We start from the raw sequence: 13,335 nt of genomic DNA on the forward strand, positions 1-13,335 counted from the left end.
ATTAGATACTGATAAGTATTTGGGAAAAAGTAATGAAAGTAAAGGAATCGTATGTGTTGGTTTAGGGGTGGGGGTTGTAGGTTTAGGAAGTGCAGCCAGAGAAGACCTTATTGAGAAGCTGTCTTGTGAGTAAAAACCTGAAGGATGTAGAAGGGACTGTGTCATGAGAACATGGGAGGGTAGAGAGCAGCAGAAAAATATTCCAGATGAGAAGACTAAAAGGATCTGAAGCATGAATGTGTTAAAGAATTTGAGGAATTGCACGGTGGCCAATGTGTGGCTGCTGCTGCTGCTGCTAAGTCGCATCAGTCGTGTCCGACTCTGTGCGACCCAGAGACTGCAGCCCACCAGGCTCCGCCGTCCCTGGGGTTCTCCAGGCAAGAACACTGGAGTGGGTTGCCATTTCCTTTTCCAATGCATGAAAGTGAAAAGTGAAAGTGAAGTCGTTCAGTCGTGCCTGACTCTCCACAACCCCATGGACTGCAGCCTACCAGGCTCCTCCGTCCATGGGATTTTCCAGGCAAGAGTACTGGTGTGGGGTGCCATTGCCTTCTCCGAATATGTGGCTAAGGTGGAATAAAAAAGAAAGAGTAGTGAAGATGATTTCAGAGAGAAAGAATGGTTATGCAGGAGTGGGCTAGATGACTCAGAATCTAGTACAGTTTTAGTACAGCTGCCCAAGTCCTAGATCCCCTTAACTGGGCCAGTACATACACTCCCTGCTGCTGTGAGTGTTACACACACCCTGCTCTAAGCTCACCCCCAGTGGCTCACAGTGATGACTGACTACCGTGCTGGTACAAAAGGTGGTGCTGACACCGTGGGACACCTCAGAGCTCCCCAGGGGCTCAGGTTGAAGCTGGTTTCCAGCTGAGATTACATCATTGCTTGGCTATTTCTCCTGTTATATTTTTGCTTGCCTCCCTCGTGTTCTCCTGAGAGCGCTCCTTGAATAAATCACCTGCCTCCAAATTCCTGTTTCAAGCTGTTGCCAGGAAATCCACCTAAGATAATTGTACCAAATGTCCTACGAAGCAGACCCTAAGAATAGGGCTCTGGAATTGTATTACTCGCCAGCTAGATCGCAATAAGGACCCCATCACTGGCGGTGGGTGGAGGACCGCTAGTCCCTGGCCTTCTGTAACAGTGTGGTTGCTAAGATGTTCACTCAAGGTAAAGTAGGGTAGACTGTAGGTGGAAGGTGGTATACTGGCTGGTTTAATCCCTTTGGAATTTGAGAGGTACCAGGAAATAATAACTAGGACTTGATCGTTGCAGAGCAACATTGCATTCTGAAGTACAGAATGTACCTGGGATTTGTTTTGAATTTGCCTCAATAGCAATTCTGCATTAGACTTGTAAGTCTATGGTCTACACATAATGAAGGGATGCTCTTTCACTCAACGTTCTGTAAAATGGAGCAGAAATACTACCCAGTACCACTCTTACAACCTCAAAATACACACAAAAATGCATTCTTCTCCACTGTTTTGGTTAGGACGGTTTCTGCTGCAAACAACAGAAACCAACTCAAAACTAAAAAAGTAAACAACAGAGATAGCTAACTATCTAACCAGCTCTCCAGAGGTCAGGCAGCTGCCAGGTTGATTTATTCTGTGGCTCAGTTGTCGAGAACCAGGTTATTTCTATTATTCTGCTCTACTACCAAGAATGTTTTGGCTTTATCCTTGGTCGGCTTTCCTCATAATCACAGGATAAATCACCGTAATTCTAGGTATTTTATTCAGCCACAGTAATGTCCACTCAGAGTCTTTCAAAAACAAGAATTTCCTCATCTTAAAAAAAAATGTATATATATTTTTTCTTTTTAATGTTGTATTGTGGAAATTTTCAGACCCAAAGAATGTAGAAAGAACAGTATAAGAAATCTTCATGTGCTCTCACTCAGATTTACCAGCTATCAACTCTTGGTAAATCTTGTATTCATAGTCTCACCCACTTAATCTTCTACCACTACCACTGCCTGTATGTAAAATAATAATAATTATTATTGTTATTAAATAATAATAACAATAGTAACTAATTATCTAATCAGAAAGCAAATTTCCTCAACTGCCTCATAAAGGATTTTCTCCCTACCTTCAGTTTGTTTTTTGGCTCAGAATCTGAAGTCCACAAATTGCAACTGGTTAATATATCCTTAAGTCTTTTTTCTATAGGTTCCCCCTTCATCTCCCTTTTGTTTCTCTTTGTAATTTTTTTTTTTTTAATAAACTGAGTCCTTTAATCTATAGAATGAGCAGATGATTCAGAGTCTGGGTTTTGCTTATTGCCACTACATGTATTTTTTTGGTTTTATTTTCACATGTTCTCTCTTGTACTGCCTATAAGTTGGTGTTTAGAGCTAGAGGTTTAATCCAATTTAGGCTTATTGTTTGGACAGGAATACTTCATAGTATTCCTGTATAATACTATCAGGGCTTACAATGTATAACTGTTTTTTTCTTTTTGATGAAGTCATCCATCCATTATTGGAATCACTCATTATTTCACTAGCAGTTGTAAAATGGTGATATTGTAATTTTATCATTACATATGAGCAGGACTATTTCTATAATGGAGAACTTCATTCACCAACTCTTTGATTATACTGAGGTAGATTTCATATAGGAAAGATAGATTAAATACTTGGGTCTTTCTTTTTTTTTCTTTTTTTGGTGTGGACTAGTTTTTAAGTTTTTATTCAGTTTGTTACAGTATTGCTTCTCTCATGTTTGGGGGGGTTTTTTGGCCCCAGAAATTGTGGGCTCTTAGCTACCTAACCATGAATCTTAAGCCAGCATCACCTTCATTGGAAGCCGAAGTTTTAACCAATGGACCACCAGGGAAGTCCTGGATCTTTTTATTTCCAAGTTTCAAAACATGATGGCTCTCCAGCATGCTCCATAAGTGACCAATACATTATTTTTTATGATCATTATGAACTCAGCAATTTAAACATAAATTATATGCTTTAATCAATTGCAGTTATTATCTTTATTAATACTCAGATTTCCCATCCTTGACAAATGGGAGATTCTTAAATGCTCTTCCTGACTTTTTTTGACTCAAAACTAGTAGTCTTGGATAGCTTCTTTGCTTTCTGTATATAGGCTATAAAAATCCTATCCCAAACCTGGAATCAGCTATTTCTTTAAGAAGCCTTGCTTTTTTTTTTTTTTAAGAAGTCTTGCTTCTTTTTTAATGTGATTGTAGTATTTAAGGATTTAAGTATTGAAACTACAATCTAGGTGACTAAGGGATGTCCTTTGCTACTGGGTTGGTCATTGTATCTAGGCCTTTAAGTAGACATAGTCATGTCATTTCACATTCCCCCAAACAGCACTCTATGTGAATACTTGTTTCCCGTGAGAGTATATTGTCAAATGTTCAGATTTTTGCTCACATGATGAATAAAAAATATCTAAGTTTGGGTTTACTTTGCATTTCCTTTATTAACAGTAAGGTTGAGCATTTTTTCATTTGTTTAACAATCGTGTACATTTCTTTCATGCAAACTATTTGTTCATATCTCTAGTATATTTTCTATAGTGTTATCAATCCTTTTTTCATTTTTAGAAGTCCTTTATGTAGCATAGATAGTAAACTTTTGTCTATAATGTAGACAAAAATATATTTTTTCAAGCTTGTCATTAATCTTATTCATTTGCTTACAATGTTTTTGTAATATAAGAGATTTTTAGGTTTTATGTAATCAAATTGATTAATCTTTTTCTGTATTGTTTCTGAATTTTGAGCTATGATTAGTGTAGCAGATTGGGAAAAAAAAGTAGCTACACATTCTTCCCTTGTATGCACACTCCTGTGAAGTATGACTTTACATCTCTTCCTGTAAAGAGATGGGGATTATTTTTTTACCTCCTTGAATTTAGGCTTGCCTTGTACTTTGCTTGGTAGAATGCTGAGGAAGTGACCTCATGAGAATTCTCCCTCTCTTGGATCTCTGGAACCACTGAGTGGAAAAGCCTGGACTAGTCCATGAGGATGAGAGACCATGCGGAGAGAGAGGCCCCATCTGTCACTGGCGCCAGCCCCGGATCTGTGAGTGAGATCCCCCTAGATCAGCATGCCTGATTGCTGCAATTGTGAGTGACCTAGGCAAGACCAGATAAGAACCACCCAGCTGAACACAGACCAAATTGCTGGTCCTCAAAATTGTGAGCAAAAAAGATGGTTGTGTGTTAAGCCGTGAATCTGGAGCAGTTTAAGCAGAGGTGTAGTTAAGATATTAGGAAATAAAATTTTCAATTTGGTGCAGCCCAGCTTTCATATGTTGCATTTCACATTCCTTAACTGGGATGAAGAAAGAACTAGCTGTGCCCAGCAGATACAGAATTGATCTGGCTTAACCTCCTGGCCAGCTGTTGCCTTTTCTGAAATTTTTTTTTTAGAACTACTAAATGCCAAGTGTGACTGTACACAGAGGATTTTTTTTTTCTTTTAAAACTCAATATTTATTGAAAATAATCTTTTCAAGTCTAACAGCAACTTATATTTTATTAACTTTTTTTGACTTTAACAACCAGTGTAATGAAAGCTTAACAATGGTATTCTATAAGCAGCATTTTAACGATCAGACCACTGACTGATTTTAATAGAACAAAAAGATGCATTTAAAGAAAAAGTCAAAGTGGGAGAAATACAGAGTGTGGGGCCTAAGATGGAAAACCCATTGCAAAAGATAAAAATTGGCATTAGAATCAGACAACCAAGTTACTTCTCTTTGATGAAGACAGAGATATAAAGGAAGAGTAAGTTTAGGAAAATGTAACACACATTCTAATCAGTGACATGCTCATGAAATTTAAATATTAGTTCAACTGTGGAAAGAAATGTATGGAGCAGTCTTGAACAGTGGATCTGAGGTAACTACTCTGTCCAGTTTTTCAAAATGTGAATTTTCTATTACAAAGTACAGTGTATTCCACAGCCAGCTTTTGAGAGTTGAAGCTGAATTCAAAGAAGATTAGCTTCTGGATGTGTTAGTAGTTTCTGGGCCAAGTATTAGTCCTGTCAGATAGCATCTGTTGACCAGAGGCAACACTGTCCTTTATAATAAAGCACATCATACAATGTTTTCCCTCATTTAAAAATCCCTCTAAAGAAATTTCTAGAAGAAAAATGTATTTATTTTAACTTTGGGGGTAAGTTTTTAGTGAATAAGCTGGAGGAATTTAGAAAGTTCAGCATTATTATTTGACTTTTTCACATGGATATATAATTTTAAATATTCATTGCCCCTATTACTGATTAAACTTAACCTGAAAAACTTAACCTTTATTTTCTGAGATTAAGTCATATGGAGTGATTTCTAGGTTGAAGGATGAGAATAAAGAGAAAATTAACATTAAGGAGGAATTCGCTAGTGGTCTAGTGGTTAGGACTCTGAGCTTTCACTGCTGAGGGTGACTCTTCAGTCCCTGGTTGCAGAATTAAGATACCACAAGACAGGCAGCGTGAACAACAACAATAACAAAAATAAATAGGATGACCAATTAAACTGATTATTAAAACTCATATTTAGATGATAATTGATTGAATTAATACTGAAGTGATTTTTATATGAAACTTTCAATAAGGAAAATAATATATTTTATAAGAACTCAAATAGTAGCAAAATATTCTGAAATTAAGCTTTTTTACAAATTTATCACCATGACATCTCTAACTCCTCCCAGTCCATTTCATCTCCAAACTGTCTTGAAATTGTCACCTTAGTTCAATTCCTCATACCTGCAGCCTCTTAGCAAGTCTCCATATTAGTCAGCTCACTGTTATTTTTCTAGAATGGTTAGTTGATCATGTTATCTCCCAGTTTAAATTCTTCGATAACCCACCAATATCTGATTGAGGACATTTGAATTTGTGACTACTTTGCAGTCAAAATTCTTACTTTATGGTATGATATTTAGGGCCCTCCACAAGCCACAACTGCCCAATATCTCTTCAATCTTATTTTTTTGTCTTTACTCCTATTTTCCTACAGCTTCCAGCAGCCTCCCCTCTCCCATGACCCAAACAACCTCAATGACTTAGCAGCATCGTTACTTGAACTTCCTATCCTGTATTTTGCCTCAAAGAACTTGTATACATGGTTCACTCCAAATGGAAAGACTCTCCCAATTCCTCAGCTGGCTCAACTTCTTTCTAATTACTCAGTTCAAACATTATCTGCTCTGCAACACTTTTCCTCACCTGACTGAGCTGAAGCCACCACACCTTCTTTTGTGTCAGTCTATACCTCACTCTGCAATGGCACCCCACTCCAGTACTCTGGCCTGGAAAATCCCATGGATGGAGGAGCCTGGTAGGCTGCAGTCCATGGGGTCACTAAGAGTCAGACATGACTGAGTGACTTCACTTTCACTTTTCACTTTCATGCATTGGAGAAGGAAATGGCAACCCACTCCAGTGTTCTTGCCTGGAGAATCCCAGGGATGGGGGAGCCTGGTGGGCTGCCGTCTATGGGGTTGCACAGAGTCAGACAAAACTGAAACAACTTAGCAGCAGCAGCAGCAGCATACCTCACTCTAGGGCTTACCAGGTGGTGCTGGTGGTAAAGAACCCACCTGCCAATACAGGAAAGATCCCCTGAGGAGGGCATGGCAACTCACTCCAGTATTCTTGCCTGGAGAATGCCATGGAGAGAAGGGCCTGGTGGACTATGGTCCATAGGGTGGCAAAGAGTCAGACACAACTGAAGCTCCATAGCTTGCATGTACACACCTCACTCTATTATTGCACTTATCAATTTTGTTTTTCAGTCATTTGTTTATATTTTGGAACCTCTAAAGAGACTGGAAGTTGCCTGAGATGAAAGACCATGTTAAGGCCCTCAGTAAGTGTTTGGTGAATGAAATGATGCTCACAGAGTTTGGCCTGTTTTGTAGAGTTGCTTCTATGGAACTGCTGATATTCGGCCGTTCTTGACCTACCAAAATGGCATTTTTATAAAATTCAACCTAAATATATTTCCAAGAGGTAAATCTTGAGAAATGTTCAGATTGCCAATGTTGTTAAAATATTTATAATTTTGATTGTAAACACAGAATTTTCTCAGATTATTTGGAAAATCAACTGAAGAAATCCCCAAATGTAGGTGTATATATATGTGTGTATATATATATATATATATATTTTTTTTTTTTTTTTTTTTTACTTTTTTTTTTTGGTAAAGAAATCAGCCTATATTTTTCTTCTTTTAATACCAAGCCTACTTGTCATTTTGAATTGAATTTTCATCCCATTTGCACTTTTTTTTTTTTAAAGAAAACATTACTTCATGGATATCTTGCTAAGGTTTCCATCCAGACCTTTTCCTTCCTGCCTTTGTTGACAGTCTAGAGAGGGCAAGCACAGGCTTTGGGTTCGATAGTGCTCTGGGAAGACTTTTCAGCTTTGGAACAAGCATCACCATGTTAATCAATTTACATGAGAACTGTAGCTGCGGGCAGATTCCAGTGCAATCACATGTGCCACCTCACATTACTTCAGCTTCACTGTTCCTGAAGAGATTGTTTCCCAAGTATTTCAACACAACTCCACAATAATGACTGTCTCTGTCCTGAAGGGGGAAAGTTGAACAGAAATACCCAATATCTTCAGATTATTCCTCAAAATTCATTAAAAAATCAAGTCAATATAATAAAGTTGATCTGGGAGCTTATATAAGTTTTTGTAAAAACATTTCTCATCCAACAAAAACTCACTTCAAAAGATTTATCCATGAAAACAGTAGTAGTGAAGCAGAGTTCATCTGACTCTTCTTTACCTATTGGCTATTTTGGTTACTGTAGTATTTTCTGCTTCTCCCTGAAAGTCAATTTCCTCATAACTCAGCATTAATTGGAAGCAGAACTTCTCATACTCTTAGTGCACGCAACTGGCCATCATCTGGACTGTGTGGATTATCTCTGTATGGATGAGTTCTGTCTAGTCAAGTTTCCATAGCTTTCAGTGTAATATAAATATATGGCTAAAAATGTATGGTGAAAAATGAAGGTAGTTGTGTGATTGTTAACTATACTAGATATAAAAACTCATAAAGCTATAGTAATTAAAGTATTAATAGTTGGTATAGCTGAATAGTGGAGAAGGAAATGACAATCCTCTACAGTATGATTGAGCGACTAAGCAAGAGCAATAGCTAAAGAGATGAACAAACAGCAGTCGAAAAAAATAAGCAGCTGACAACAAGCCTACACATATCTGAATAGGAATATTATGATTGGTTTGAAATCACTGAAGAAATGATGAACTCTTTAGTAAGTGATACAGGGACTACTGAGTATCCATATGGAAAAATAAAATAAAACTAGTTTCTTATCTCACAACACACACACACACAAGTCCAAATGGATTAACAATTTAAAAGTGAGAAGAAAAATTCTAAAATTTTTGGAAGAAAATATTTCTTTGACCTCAGGAAAGAGAAGGATCCCTCAAGACACAAAATTACAAAGCAGAAGAAAAAGACTGATACATTTGATTACATTAATATAAAACCTCTATACAATAAAAATAACCATGATGAAAGTGAAAAGATAAGACACAAGATATAAAACCTTCAGAGATATAAGAATCTAGGCTATTTCAAGAATTTTTACCAATAAATAGAAAAAGAGAAACATCCTTAGCAGCAATTCACAAAGAATAAGAATTCATAGATGAAAGAAGCTAAATGGCTAATATATATACAAAAAGATTCTCAGCTTTAGTGGTAACCAATAAAAAAGCAAACAAAAACAATAATATGCAAAAAATGCATACTATCAAATTGGTAAAAACTTCAAAAATCTAATAGTACCAGTTCAGTTCAGTTCAGTTCAGTCACTCAGTCATGTCTGACTCTTTGTGAGCCCATGGACTACAGCATGCCAGGCCTCCCTGTCCATCACCAACTCCTGGAGTTTACTCAAACTCATGTCCATTGAGTCGGTGATGCCATCCAACCATCTCATCCTCTGTCGTCCCCCTTCTCCTCCCACCTTCAATCTTTCCCAGTGTCAGGGTCCTTTCCAGTGAGTCAGTTCTTCACATCAGGTGGCCAAAGTATTGGAGTTTCAGCTTCAGCATCAGTCCTTCCAATGAATATTCAGGGCTGATTTCCTTTAGGATGGACTGGTTGGATCTCCTTACTGTCCAAGGGACTCTCAAGAGTCTTCTCCAGCACCACAGTTCAAAAGCATCAATTCTTCAGTGCTCAGCTTTCTTTATAGTGCAACTCTCACATCCATACATGACCACTGGGAAAACCATAGCTTTGACTAGAAAGACCTTTGTTGGCAAAGTAATGTCTCTGTTTTTAAATAAGCTGTCTAGGTTGGTCATAACTTTTCTTCCAAGGAGCAAGCATCTTTTGTAATTTCATGGCTGCAGTCACCATCTACAGTGATTTTGGAGCCCCCCCCCAAAAAAAAAGTCAGCCATTGTTTCCCCATCTATTTGCCATGAAGTGATGGGACCAGATGCCATGATCTTACATTTCTGAATGTTGAATTTTAAGCCAACATTTTCACTCTCCTCTTTCACTTTCATCAAGAGGCTTTTTAGTTCCTCTTCGCTTTCTGCCATAAGGGTGATGTCATCTGCATATCTGAGGTTATTGATATTTCTCCCGGCAATCTTGATTCCAGCTTATGCTTCATCCAGTGCAGCATTTCTCATGATGTACTCTGCATATAAGTTAAATAAGCAGGGTGACAATATACAGCCCTGACAAACTCCTTTTCCTATTTGGAACCAGGCTGTTGTTCCATGTCCAGTTCTAACTGTTGCTTCCTGACCTGCATATAGGTTTCTCAAGAGGCAGGTCAGGTGGTCTGGTATTCCCACCTCTTTCAGAATTTTCCACAGTTTGTTGTGATCCACACAGTCAAAGGCTTTGGCATAGTCATTATAGCAGAAATAAATGTTTTTCTGGAACTCTATTGCTTTTTCAATGATCCAGCAGATGTTGGCAATTTGATCTCTGGTACCTTTGCCTTTTCTAAATCCAGTTTGAACTTCTGGAAGTTCACAGTTCACGTACTGTTGAAGCCTGGCTTGGAGAATTTTGAGCATTACTTTGCTAGCGTGTGAGATGAGTGCAATAATGTGGTAGTTTGAGCATTCTTTGGCATTGTCTTTCTTTGGGATTGGAATGAAAACTGACCTTTTCCAGTCCTGTGGCCATTGTTGAGTTTTCCAAATTTGCTGGCATATTGAATGCAGCACTTTCACAGCATCATCTTTTAGGATTTGAAATAGCTCAACTTGAATTCTATTACCTCCACTAGCTTTGTTCATAGTGATGCTTCCTAAGGTGCACTTGACTTCACATTCCAGGATATCTGGCTCTAGGTGAGTGATCACACCATCGTGATTATCTGGGTACCAAGGGATGTGTTTAAATATTCAATGTTTATTGGTAGATCCAATTTGAAAAGGTATTTGGCAAACTCTAGTAAAGATGAAGATACCCTGTGACCCAACAATTCCATTTTTAGGAATATATTCTAGAAATGGCAACTCTCACATGTGCTCTTGGTAATATGTACCCGAATGGTCAGAGAAACACTGTAATAGTGAATAAAATAAAAATAGCCTAAATTAATCTTAATAGAAAATGGAAAAATGATTTTGTTCATTGGTATAATTGTTTTCTGGAAAATTGAGATTTGGGGTGGATTTCAATCTGTTTGAGCTCTTGATTCATTTTTTTACTTGGTTACAAAGAGGAATACCCTTATCTATTAATTATACTTTATAATCAATTATATATCCCACATTAACAAGAAAAAGTTTAGGGAGTTCCCTGGTTGCCCAGTGGTTAGGATTTCACCGTGGTGGCTCAGGTTCAATCCTTGGTTGGGGAACTGAGATCCCACAAGCCATGTGGCTTAGCAGGGAAAAGAAAAGTTCAGTGTTTTACATTAGCAGTCAGGTGACAGTGATTAATATGAAAAAGTTATTGAGCAAAATCAACCTCCTATGCAAACCTAATTTATAAAGTAAACAATTTTCTGCAGCAAACATTTTAGCAAACATAATTACTTACTCAAGTAAACCTTTAACAATTTTTTTGGCCATTTTTAGTAAACAAACTTAGAAAAGCTATTTTCTGTTGATAGGATAGAAAAAAATATGTATTTAGATTTCACTTAAATTTTTGGTAACTAGTATGAGAAACGCTGGACTGGAAGAAGCACAAGCTGGAATCAAGATTGCCGGGAGAAATATCAATAACCTCAGATATGCAGATGACACCACCCTTATGGCAGAAAGTGAAGAGGAACTAAAGGGCCTCTTGATGAAAGTGAAAGTGGAGAGGGAAAAAGTTGGCTTAAAGCTCAACATTCAGAAAACGAAGATCATGGCATCCAGTCCCATCACTTCATGGGAAATAGATGGGGAAACAGTGGAAACAGTGTCAGACTTTATTTTTCTGGGCTCCAAAATCACTACAGATGGTGACTGCAGCCATGAAATTCAAAGACGCTTACTCCTTGGAAGGAAAGTTATGACTAACCTAGAGAGCATATTCAAAAGCAGAGACATTACTTTGCCAACAAAGGTCCGTCTAGTCAAGGCTATGGTTTTTCCTGTGGTCATGTATGGATGTGAGAGTTGGACTGTGAAGAAGGCTGAGCACCGAAGAATTGATGCTTTTGAACTGTGGTGTTGGAGAAGACTCTTGAGAGTCCCTTGGACTGCAAGGAGATCCAACCAGTCCGTTCTGAAGGAGATCAGCCCTGGGATTTCTTTGGAAGGAATGATGCTAAAGCTGAAACTCCAGTACTTTGGCCACCTGATGCAAAGAGTTAACTCATTGGAAAAGACTCTGATGCTGGGAGGGATTGGGGGCAAGAGGAGAAGGGGACGACAGAGGATGAGATGGCTGGATGGCATCACTGACTCGATGGACGTGAGTCTGAGCGAACTCCGGGAGTTGGTGATGGACAGGGAGGCCTGATGTGCTGCGATTCATGGGGTCACAAAGAGTCGGACACGACTGAGCGACTGATCTGATCTGATGCAAATACAGTATTAATCCTTACATTTCTTTCCAAAGAAAGAATACATTGTTAATGTGGTTCTTGAAGTTCTCAAAATCTCCTTTCACTGGCTTCTTAATATTTTCTACTAAGTGCCATTGAAATTTATGATCTATTATTTCAACTTCTAATCAATAATGAATTTTAAGAATGGAGGATTATACATTTGTATAAGCAGAAAAGCACTGAGGTGGGTAGGAAGAATGTAAATAGAATATAGCAATGAAAGTGAAAGAAATAAAATGTCATATATCAACATGGATAAATCTCAAAAATATAAAGTTGAATGGAAAATGCAAGTTGTCTGTAATGTATAATTGTTGTTTAAGTTCCTTAGTTGTGTCTGACTCTTTGCAACCCCATGGACTATAGCCCCCCGCAAGGCTTCTCTGCCCATGGGATTTCCCAGGCAAGAATACTGCAGTGGGTTGCCATTTCCTTCTCCAGGGAATCTTTCCCACCCAGGAATCTAACCCACGTCTCCTGCATTGACAGGTGGAATCTTTACCACTGTGCCATCAGGGAAGATGTGAGAATTAATACAGAGAAATGTAGAAGCAGATAGAAGGAAGAGGCAATATTTACAGATTTATGAGTAAGTTTATTGAATATAAACCCTTCTAGTACTTTAAACCATCCACTCAAAGTTAATCATTCACTACAATGACTTCAGTCAGCTGTCATTTTAAAGGAGAATGAATATTATATTTCTTTAACAGGAAAAAGAAGTATAGTAGTGAGAATTCATTCAATTACAATGTAATTGACACCTACTTAAAGCATTTTAGAACTTAGGAAAAGTCACCAAGGGAATCCTTTTCTGCCTCCCTACACGAGTCCCAGGAAACTCTGTAGGAGACACAGAAAACATGAATACATTGCATTTCCCTATCACATTCTCCACTCTCAGATAAGATAAAACCAGGGACTTCAGTGTCTAGGACTCCATGCTTCCAATGCAAGGTGGGGGGTGGGAACAAGTTTGATCCTTGGTTAGGAAACTAAGATCCCACATGCCACCCTGCATAACCAAAAAATAACAATAAAATTTTTTTTTAAAAGATAAAACCAGTTAGGCACTTCCCCAGTCACTTTTGGCTTGGAAGCAGAGCTGCAAGTGACAGCCAAAATGCTCTCCTCAGCCAAAAGAGGCGGACAAGAAGTTGTCTTCTCTCCTCCTTTGGACTCCTGTCATGTAGGAGGTGAGAGAGAATCCTGGTGTGGGCCCAGGTATGAATGATAAATGACCCAGTGGAAGGAGAGTTGAATCATGGTGCAT

Source organism: Bubalus kerabau, chromosome 16, assembly GCF_029407905.1.
Source record: "Bubalus kerabau isolate K-KA32 ecotype Philippines breed swamp buffalo chromosome 16, PCC_UOA_SB_1v2, whole genome shotgun sequence".
NCBI classification, from domain to species: Eukaryota; Metazoa; Chordata; class Mammalia; order Artiodactyla; family Bovidae; genus Bubalus; species Bubalus kerabau.